Here is a 12,121-nt window from a genome sequence, read left to right as displayed (position 1 = left end):
CATAAAATACTTGAAGTAAAATTAAATACGAATACTACAAAAAATATTAATATTATAAGATAAACCAAACAATGTTTACTACAAAAAATGTTTATTGTCAAACGCTATATCTAAAATTCTCACTGGCTAACTTAACCGTTTTCTAATTCGCCTCGGGATCCCCAACCCGCGTACAATTATCTCGCGTATGACGGAAACGATGCGTCAGGCTTCAGTCCGCCCCCGACCGCCGGCGCGCGCGCAACAATACTGTCAATACGTCAATACGTCAGTATTATTGATTAAGTTACAATAGTGTTGTCAGTACGTCCGTTATTGATATTGTGTTGTTTAAGGTGGTGTGTAAAGCAAATAGTGTAGTGTTGGATATTGCCAAATAAGGATCATTGCAGATATTTGAATGCTATTCTAACCTGTAATGTACAATATGATTTATGACCGAATATGTTTAAAAATGTAGCGTTAGATAACTCTAACGCTACATTTGTGAAATTTGCCTCGTGTTAGTCTAGTCGAAAACTAAAAGTAATTAGTAATTTTTAATTGAAATTTACTTGCAACGATTTACTTACCTTTTTTAATTGGTCTTATTTGTATAAAATGTTTTCGTATTATTATATTTTACCGATTAGGTTGATATACTATCACGTTTAGAAGGCATGTTATGATCTCGCTTGTCGTCTTTTTAGGGTTCCGTACCCAAAGGGTAAAAACGGGACCCTATTACTAAGACTCTACTGTCTGAGGTTTACCTACCTACCAAGTGCTTCTGGGAGGAAAATTAATTACATTTTTTTATTATCAATTGGTATCAAAAATTAAAACAGATAATGTGTTATCTTTCCTCGACATACTGTGTTAACACTGTACATAGCATACCTTCTAACAACAGTTACTACTTATGCTTATGAAAGAATTCCCCGCGAATGAAAGAAGCCCGGGCGTCCGCTGGCTCGTTGCGTGGACGACACTCGGAGATTGCGGGTCACTTCTGGATGAGATTAGCCCAGGACCGGGATAAGTGGCGTACTAGAAGAGAGGCCTATGCTCAGCAATGGGCCATAAAGGGCGGATATGATGATAATGATTATTACTTATGGTCTGTTTAAACTAGCTTTGCATCCATTTCCTAGCGACAAAGTAAGTAGGCGCCTCTATAAACTTTATAATCAAAGGTTTACGTTTATAGTGGCACTGTTACACTCTATGGGTTGCAAAGTCAGTGAACAGTTAGCTTGGGCTGATTGGAACATAATACATAATCTCTACTTATAAATGCGTTAGTAACCTCTGTCGGCTGTCTTTTGACGCTCAAACCGCAGAAATGATGTACAGTCAGCGTCAAATACTTTGTAGCTGACTGTATGTACGAGAAATCTGATGCCCCGAATAGTGGTTATGGCCGAATACCGAATATGGAATATTCGGCCACACTCGGCCGAAGCGCACTTCATAAGGCCGATGGCCAAAGGAAGAGGGCATACATATAGTTAGAACTTTTGTTCTCCTCTCTAGGGGGGTAGCTGCCCCCTTGGCGACGCTCTTGCAAATATTCGGTAACACATGTGTACTATTTTAAGTCACATTTATCAAAAAATTATTACAAATTATCACATATATCTTAATTTGTAACTATTTCCAAAGAATACATATTCAACGTAATGGTTTGCGATGCACTTTAATTTAACTAAGTAATTTTTCTTAATAATGTATTGGGTATTCGACCGAATAGTACGGAATATTCGGCCGAATACCGAATATTCATCAAAATGGTCGATAAGGCCGAATACCGAATAGTTGCCGAAAATTCGTGGCATATCTATGTACGTACGACATAGATGAAATTTGGCGAAGTGGCCGGCAGAGCAGAAGCTTCCTATGTAAAAAACGTGACAAACATATGGCAAAATTCTTCACACGTTTTCGTACAACATACTTCATACGTTACGCGTATGAAATAGTAAGCATATTGCGAAAATTGTAGACAACGTCATCCAAAGGTCGTTAGCATTCTAATGTTTTTTGCAATCGTCCACAATGCGCACGTTTACCGACGTAAAGCAGTTTAAAAGGAATTTATGTATGATATGATGATTTTGAAGCAATTTGCAAGTCTTTAAGATCTAGTCTATGAAGATTCTCTGTTTAATATACTGGTCAGGCTAAGCTGCACTCTGTTTGATAGCACAGAGTGTGGAAGTGTTATCATATAAATGTCAAACTCCTATGAAATTATGACGTTTAAACTAACATTTGCACACTCTGTGCTATCATTATCAAACATGGTGCACGGTGTAGCCTGATTCTAACTAAAAGATTTGAATCTAGAGTCTGTCCGGAAAAAGAGTCGTGGAATGTAACGACTCTCCTCTTATCGCACGCACTCTGTAGGATATATTCTATAAGTTATGAGAGCATTAAAACAAAACAACTAGCTTGTACAATTTTTAATGATACGTGATAAATAGGGCCCGTACTTTTCATGCCGTTGACGCAAAAATGACGTAATTTAACATACAGGCAGTTGTTTTACAATACTACAAATTTAGATAACTTACTTATTGACGGGTATCAAAATAAATACTTGTTACGAGAATAAAAGCTTGTTACGCTGTTAAAAATCAAAAATATGTATTATTTAGTACATTAATAATCATTAATATTTAGTAAATTTATTTGAGTGACATTAAGATGAAAGTCAGTTGGACGTTTCTGTACTGATTGTCAAGTATATGTATAACTTACCTAAAGAGGTTGATAAATGATTAATTATTATGAAAATACTAATTGGAATCATACTCTATGTAGCGTGACCTCATTTTTCTGTCAACAGCATGAAAAGTACGGGCCCTGGTGATAAACAAATGATATAGTAACGCACGCCTCGCAAATGCCCAAAATATCATTGTTCAGTGGTGGATAAATTGAAATTAAATGACTATGTTATGTAAAATTAATTACAATTACCTTAAAAACTATGTTAGTAACTATCAATCATCAATATCAATATCGTTAAAGTGTTATAAAGACATAGGTACAAATAATAATAATTATGCCTATATAGGTTTTAATAGCCTTATAATAACACGTCCGGGATAATTACATTAAGTAGTGTTAATGAGATTGATTTGATCCACTCAGCGAATCCTCAGGAGCTTACCAGAATAACAAAACTACTTACAGAGTAATATACATTATATGCTTTACGACGATAAATTGTGTAGTGAAGTCGTACAGTGTGTTGTGCATAAGTGATGAGTGTTGTGTCTTCGTCTGTAACGGCTTTCGCCGCATTTCTGACGGATCTCTCTTTTACACCTTTTGCCATGTTAACTAGTAGCTAGCCCGTAGATAAATACCTTAAAACTAGCATATATATTATAAAAATGTATCTTGAAGCTAAAAACTAGAAAACACATAATGGCTGCGATGTATTAAGCAACCCGCAGTGTCAGGGAGTCGGCTGCGGAACCGCTGGAACTTGACACCCTTCGTACTGTTAGGAGGTATACAGGTGATAGCCAATTGGGCATGTTGAAAGAGCTAAGAATATTATTTTCAGTTTCAAAAGTACATAATGGTTTTCAAAATGTTAAAGATAATATTTTTAGTATTGATACTTAGGTTATTAGGTATTTATTAATTTATTTTATTAGGCATAATTGTATACATATAAATACGCTAAGAATTATAAAACCTCAACAATAAATAATAAAATAAATCTACGCTAAGATATAGAGAGTGGTTTCTACCAAGAATATATTATAGTTTGCAATAAATAGCGAATGCAGTGCGTCCCACAAACTGCATTATGTTATGTTCTTATGTTCACTAGCCTGCCACGGTCGCTGCAAAATATGGGAAATGACGACGTTTTATTCTTGGCTAGGAATTTCGCATACTAAAATGTCTAAAATAACTAAAAAAAAAACAAGTTATTTACAAGGTTATTTCAAGCTCCAACCATACCTACAGCCAAACTGGAACAGGCCGAAAACTAGTTATTCTCAAGGCCTCGTGGACCCCATTATTATCTCATAAAAACGCCAATGACCGCCGGGGACCGCGTACCACATGTGTATAATAAAAAAAAACGGCCGTTAAAAGTTAGTCATCCGCAAGGAAGTTACTCACTGTTTCTTGTGATAACTGTCGCTAAAGCTTTAGTTTTAGGAATTGAGACAATATTAGGTTGACTTTACACCACCCACTTGAACGGAACAAAGTGTGGAATGTTATTTTATTTTATTTATTAGGCACACAAAATATAGCATTTATTACACGAACTATTGTTTTAAGTACAGGTTTTGGTTAAGAATGAAAGGCATATTTAAAGAGCGAAAACTACAAATAGGTACACTAAATTACACACTAAGATACTATTAAACAACGTCATGTATTTAAAGAAATTTTACATTAATGATGACATATTTTAATATTCAAAACAAAGGTAATCAGCCACATGTTTCTCGTCATAACACAAATGTAAATCAAAATTAAAATAAATAAATATTTTGGGACAATCTTCCCAGATCGAAAACATCTATAAACTATCGCCCATCCCCACCCTGCACCAAGTCCGGGCCGAAAGTGCCCTATGCTGGCAGCATTCCCACGCTGTTTGGCGATGGAAACTTGTTGGACCAGCCAAGACCCAGAGCGGGGATCATTACCCTTCTCCCGTAAACGCCTGCCCAACTCCCTAGAAAGCTCCAGAGCCTCATTACCCTAGGATCCAGCAGTCTCCACAGCGCCCGGTACGAAATCGTATGTCACTTCCAAGGTGTGGAGTGCAGCCGTTTGTTTGATGATATTGTTACACTTTTTCATTGCAAACGACATATAGAGACAGTTTTGTCGGGCTCTAACTTGGCTCTAATAATAATACCCTAGTTTTTATTTTAAACTATTTGTTTAGAAGGAATGGTAATGTTTTTTGAGTGTGTGATTATTTTTAACACGTTTTAAAACCTCTAATATTTGGAAACTAAGGTAATCTGGAGATTAATTTAAAAATAAATTGTACCTTGCCTTACCTTTTGTGGACTGTACACACTCGTCGAGACACCTCGAGACAGGCCGAGAATAAGTGTGTACAATGTAAGTAAACATACTGCTCCCTTCTCGTCTCGCGCTTCTCAGACTGGATCGGAGCGTGGCCGAGACTCGGCGAGAGGGTCTCGACGAGTGTGTACAGCGGGCATTAAAATAAAATAAACCCGAGAATACAACGTTCAGTATAATGCGTATCATATAATAAATAGTTGAGAAATTTCATAAATATCAATTTGGTAGGAAATGCAGGTAATGCAGCGACAAGTTTTGAGTTATCTTCCAAGTAGGTCGGATAAGATATAAGGTATGACGTCACCGCTTATCTGGCGAACGATGAACAGTATGAATACATGCTCACAACCACGCAAATAAGCTGCTTCGGTATTTTATCTACTTTTCGAATCCCGGTAAGGGCATTTATTTGTGTGAAGAACACAGATATTTGCTCCTGAGTCATGGGTGTTTTCTATGTATACCTAAGTCATCATGTTTATCTTCCTCGCGTTGTCCCGGCATTTTCGCCACGGCTCATGGGAGCCCGGGGTCCGCTTGGCAACTAAACACAACAATTGGCGTATGTATGTAAGATGTACGCCAAATACTTTCATATTATTTATATATATCGTTGTCTGTGTACCCACAACGTAAGCTTTCTTGAGCTTACTGTAAAGCTTAGTCAATTTGTGTAACATTTTCCAATATTTATTTATTATTTATAGCGGTGTATGTGAGTATTAACTGTTCTATATATTATACCACTCTATGTACAACGTGATTATAATTAGAATAATGATGTAAAATAACATCTACAGTACATATGGTGCTTCTTTACCGCACTAGTACGAATATTAGCATATTACGTTACTGTATCGAACATTTACAGGGCCATATGTACTGTAAAACGTTGTACGATACATGTGTGAATAGGTAATTCGCAACTCGTGTGGATTTAAAACACTCCCTTCGGTCGTGTTTTAATTTATCGCCACTCGTTTCGAATTTCCTATTTTTCACACTTGTATCGTAATGTACTATTTCAATATCCAAGACAGTTACGCAACTAAATAACTTCCAACAGTAGTTACCCAAATTAACCAATTAGATATCAATTTTGAGGTCAGTTGAGTCAAAACAATAATTATAATGATTAGTTGATGACGACCGACATACAGACGTAGTGAATCATTGTCAGGAATGTCAGATTTGTCATGCGGAAGTATGATGCGGTTTGCTATTTGCGATTTAGATTCTATGAATTAAGCTATTAATTGTAAAAACTAGGAGAGCTACAATAGGGTTGTTTCCAATTTTTTGAAACGCTTGTATTACGTTCTATATTAACTAAAAGTTGCCATAAAATTCGACTTTTATACTAAAAACGGCTTTAAATATGTTAAATTAACAAAATATATTTTGACGGATGCTTTCCCGCCCAAAACGCTCTTTGAAAATTGTGTGACGTCACAGTTTACGGTTTGACACATAACTACATACACACGTAGAAGATACGAACTGTCAACTGGCATTTGTCATTTGTTGTTTATCGCCTAACTGTCAACAGTGTCAATCCGAGAGTTGTGACGTCATACTAATCTTCAAAGACGTTTCGAGTTTGGTCACGTGAGGTGTACCAAAAGATATTTTAAATTCAATATTTACAAAAATATGGTCATTACAGGTCCCCTAAAAGTAGTTTAACATGTTCTTATAATCCAAAAGAATTTATTGGGATACAATTCTGCCCTAAGATTTGTAGATGGAAACAACCCTGTTCTAAAATGTAGTCTATATTAAAATACTTTATTGACAAGAGAAGAGAAGATTAATAATAAAAAAATTATATAAGTAATACAATTAACTAAACTAAAACTACTATATAAAACTAAAAATCTAAATCTAAAATGGGCCCCCGTGGCAAGGTACCGAGGATGCTGGCAGCATTTCCTCGCTGGATCGCTATGCTCAAGCGTTGGGCGAGGAAGCTGCCAGCTCTCTTATCCCCGGTCCCATCCACCAGCCGTTTCGCCAATTGCCGGTATAGGCCCTGCGCTGCGGGGCCCCACGGACCAAGAGTCTCGACTCCAAATGCAACAAAGTTGTAGTTGGTGTCGAGACTCCCGTATTTGCGCTTTTTGAGCGCCTCTGCCGCTTCCGCCGCCGCGCCGGCTTTGTGTGTAGTACCGTGGAGGTGGGAAGGTGCCAGCGTGTCAACACAAGTTGCGTCCCACACGAGCACACGTCCCATCCTCCACGGAATCAAAGACATCCCGTCTGGTCTCTTGCCATCGTCTCTGGCAATACCGGCAGGCTCCAGTATAGCCGGAACGTTGACGGTGGCAAGTGACCGACGGATTATGTCGTTAAGTGCAGCGTGGCGCGAAAGGCGACCCGCGCTACGTTGGCAAGCAAGTCCGTGGCGTCCCAGTTGGTCCACCTCAAAGCCACAGGAGCATTTGTGCGGTGCGCAGATTGGGGCCCCTAAGCGTAGCCCCATTGCCAATCGGAGTGTTTCGGAGTCTAGGTGGGTACCAATATTGGGCGATGGGTAGGCATTCAGCCAGTGGCCTGCCTCTCTGCAGCCGACAGCCAACAGCCGGGCTCGCTCAGCTCCTGCGCTGCTATTTAGGAGGGAGGTATACGTTAATTTGTTTACAACATCGTCCCACCCCCTTTGTGAACATGGGTTGTGTGGAATGTTTTGCCCCGGGCAGGCAGACAGCCAGGCATTTCTAGCGTCATCCAAGCCTGAGATCTCGTAGTTTGTGGGCGGAGCCCTTATGATTTTTCCTACGAGGCCAGCAGAGCTGTGGACAGACGATAGAAATGCGGGCAGCGAAACACTCGAAATTTTGCGCACTCCGAGCCCGCCGTATCGGACAGGCAGGGATGCTTGGAGCCAAGATTGTTCGGTGAGCTTTAAATTTAATATAATTTCCAAGTGGGTTTGAACTAAGGAGTCGATAGGCGTCAGTAAATTTGGATGTTTCCAGAAGGGGCTGCACCGAAGCATGTATGTTAATTTTGGCACGAAAAGACAGAATTTAAGGATAAAAAAGGCCGAATGGGGGCTAATTTCTAGTAGACGATCGGCGCAATTTTCAAAATTAGCTATGATATTGTTAATAAAGTCAGGAAAAGAATCATCAAAAATTGGTGTCCCTAGGAGGCTAAGAGTCTCTTTTGTAACAGGTTTTATATTTGGTGCTAAGAGATTAAATTTATTGGTAATATCTAAGTGGTTAATGGATGTATCGTGAATATAAAGTTCACATTTGTTATAATTTAGATCTAGGCCAATGGATTCAAATTTTGTTTTGAGGGTCGAAAGGTCAGAAAGTACAGTGTCTATGTTTCCTCCTAGGGTGCCGTCGTCCAAATACCAAACGTTAAATTTTGATCGTAAATTTTGTATGATAAATGTAGTCTTATGTATAGTGTGACATTAATGATGACATATTTTATATCCGGCAGTAGAAAAATTCCGCAAATTTTAAAAATGTATGCGCGAAGGATCCTTCCATAGAAAATTTGTTTTCGCGATTTACAAAGTGGGTTTGCCAGATTACACTATATGGCTCCGTACGTGCTCTAATACAGCTCCTCAGCAAGAGCTCCACGAGGGTGCGGAGTGTTAGAGTCGGTAATGCACATGTAACTCCTCCGGAGTTGCGGGCGTACATAGGTTACGGAGACTGCTTACCACCAGGCGGGCCGAATGTTTCCCACCGACATAGTATATAAAAAACAACTGAGGCTTGCACCTAGGATTTTTGACCACCGCACACATGAAAGGCCAAACATTAGAGTGTCGTACAGAGCACCATGTATTTCACCTGTCAAACTCAGAGCATTATTTTTTCGTATTAACGTTTCATCGTTTTTAAAGACTGACTGTAGGTATTTAACTTATGTTAGTCTAACTCTAGTGCCCTCAAATATTTGTACATATATTTAAAATGATGCGAAATTTTGTATCACCTAGCAATGTATAGGCATTTTATCCTTTATTTATTTATTTAATCTTTATTACACAATACATGAAGGTACAAATGGCGGACTTAATGCCTTAAGGCATTCTCTACCAGTCCACCAATGGGTTAAACCAGAAAGATTAAGTAGGTGCAGTGTCTTTTAAAGGAAATGAATTTGTAACCGAGACTATATATGAATATAAACTATACTATACTATTCTTTGGTGATTAAATAATATTTTGATCATTTTGTTTAATTCGTTAATATACAAATGAATACTTTAATTATTCATACAATAATCACACGATAATACTAACTATATATAAAACTAAATACAAACAAAATTAATAAATAATCCAAACACAAATAAATCAACTAACATAAGTATTCTTCCTTAAATTAAAGTCTTAAAATACTTTAATTAATAACATTCTTCTAGACGTACATATTTGAAAAGGTTACATACTTAGCCGTATATTACCTTGAAGGTACAATACCGGCGTTCCTTCGCTGACGTCAGGAGCGTGAGAATTCTAATGAACACTGTCTGTGAGTAATTGCTCGAATGAGGAAGATATTCATGGGTGCAATTAAAAAATAATATTAATCGCCTTTGGGTTTCCTGGTCGTTGTGAAAATATAATTATTTTTGCTAAAATAACTGGCGAAGAATTAATGGAAAATAAAACATAACAAGTATTAGCGAGGAAGTCTTGTTCATTTTAAACATTATTTCTTAAATAGATAAAGACTTAGATAAAAATAAGTATAAAGTAAAGAAAATTAACGAGTGTTTAATAGTTGTCAGTCATTATAATTGAATGATAATTTATATTTTGACAATTTATGAAATATCTAAAAAAAATATCGATAGAGTTACAAGTGTAGATACTCATACGATAGAGTCCAACGAAAACACACATAATTTATAAGATACCATCATTACTGATTTTACTATTTAATAGAAAATTGCAACCATTATAGAGTCAGACCAAGATAAGTTGGCAGCGATTTTGATAGCCCAGACGGGGCACGTGTTGTTTTAAACGTCAAACTACTAAAATTATGACGTTCGCTTAACACTTGCACCGCCTGGACTATCAAAATAGTTGCCAGCTTATCGTGGTTTGATTCGACAGGATGTTTCAATCCTCAACCATATTTGTTGGATGAAGTAGAATATATGTAATACCCCGAACTCACAAACAAGAAACTACTGTCATACATACTGGCAGATGAAATGTCAATATTTTCTATGGGAGCGTAAAAAAAATCTGGAGATTTCGGGGCTGGTCCCATAGTTAAATTAGTATGACCTACCTTACCTATATTATCTATAAAAATATGGTTAAGAGTTGAAAAAACAACCCCTGTACACTTAGCCTTAATTTGTTCATACAAGTCTCATTAATAGACTTGATATCTCATTCTCAAAAGAAGCCAATTATCTTCCAATTAAAAAAATAGCACGACTAACAAGTTCCAATTCGAAACAAAGAAATGCAAATGTAAACTTTTTTGGCAGTTAACGTTCGCCCGTGCCTCGTGCGCCACAAAAAACCCGCCGACCGTTGCGGCTTGAATTCGGAACGCTGTATGATTCCATGTTTAAATTTAAACCCATACAAGGCTTGTGGCGGCGTGACCTTGGCGCGCGGCGTGCGGCCGCAGTTGTAGCGGGCATAAGTATTTCACACACGATTAGCTAACAAGCAGTCATTAAAGCCCTCCCACGATCAGTTTAAAATATTGCCATACTCTGAACACCAACAACTGTTCCTAATGGGAATGGGACTGACCAAACTTCATTATTTAGCTATTTTGACTAATCAGATGACAACGTGTTCTTTGAAATAGCTAAATCTTTTTACCCAATTTTGGGGTTACTCCGAAGTAAAAGATGTTCAGTATACTTTTATACATCTCATCTCATCACATGCACCTATAATCATGTTGTATGATCGATTGAACGTGTCCGACAACAGCGACCTTTACAATTTTCTTCGATGAGCACGTACATGGCTCGCACAACCGAAACCACTAAGGTAGCTAACCTACTAGACGGAGCACATAAGACAATCGAGGTCACCTTAGTACCAAGTGGCCACACACATACGCTCCACTAAAATAGTATGGGAACGCGATCGTATAGGGATGTATCTGGGCTGCTATACTAGAAAATGGTGTAGAATACACTTGTGCTATTCAAATTGTAGCATTTTAAAATTGCACCTATCTGTAGTGACCTCTTGTTGCTTGTAAACACTATTAAACGGATTTGGTTTCTGTCTAGGTGTCAATAGAATAGAATATTATGTCAGTCATATATGGTTGCATATGCGGTAAGGGGTTAAGTACGGTACCTACTCGACTTTTTAGGTGCATAAAAATGTAAAAAATAAGCACTGTCTCGCCAACAAACCACATAAGCAGTTTGGCGAGTAACTTTAAAATTGATTATGTATATGTGCCTTTGAAAAAAAAAACTGGTCTCCGCTGGCAGTGGCGCCGCGCCGGCAGCTTAGAGTAGAGGTCGTTGAGATGTGGACGTTGTGGTTACGACCACGACACAATAACGCCATTCATGAGCACGCTCCGTGCGGGTTGGACACTTGCGTGTCAACAGCGGGTCGGATATCGGATTGCCTAAAACTTAGATGAATTTGTTAAAATATTTTCATAATATATGCTTTGTCTACAGAGCGTGCCAAATGAAATAAAATATTAATTTTCACGCAAGTAAGATCCATATATATTACAAACTAACATACATAAAATAATAAAAATCTAAAACTCAGTCATCATATTTTCAAATAAATATACATTAGTGACAATTCAAAATTCAAAAATTTATTCTGCATGTAGGCCTTAAGGGCTCTTTTACAAGTCAATACAACATTTATAGTAACATCATATAGTGACATGAAAAATACATAACAACATTTATAAATACAACAGCCAATACCTGGGTAAACATTACATTATAATAATATTAAAATAAATAATTACTACAATACAATAGAGATGTATAGTCTCTATGGTTAAAAACACATTAAATCTGGAGATGTAAAAGGTCCCCAATGTCAGAGTACTA

At 37.5% G+C, this 12,121-nt stretch overlaps 1 protein-coding gene across 1 annotated transcript in view; it reads left to right on the top strand.

Moving 5' to 3' along the window:
* The first annotated feature begins 305 nt into the window (after positions 1 to 305).
* The window catches only part of LOC133531503 (spectrin beta chain, non-erythrocytic 5-like), a 124,228-nt gene continuing 112,412 nt past the window's right edge, over positions 306 to 12,121 (top strand). Inside the window, exon 1 of the mRNA XM_061869762.1 lies at positions 306 to 415. The gene's annotated coding sequence lies outside the window, so the exon portion shown is untranslated. The remainder of the gene's footprint in view (positions 416 to 12,121) is intronic.

This window comes from Cydia pomonella, chromosome 25 (assembly GCF_033807575.1).
Source record: "Cydia pomonella isolate Wapato2018A chromosome 25, ilCydPomo1, whole genome shotgun sequence".
Taxonomy (NCBI): domain Eukaryota; kingdom Metazoa; phylum Arthropoda; class Insecta; order Lepidoptera; family Tortricidae; genus Cydia; species Cydia pomonella.
The sequence above is the reverse complement of the archived record's forward strand: the minus strand, read 5'-3'. Positions and strand labels throughout refer to the sequence as shown.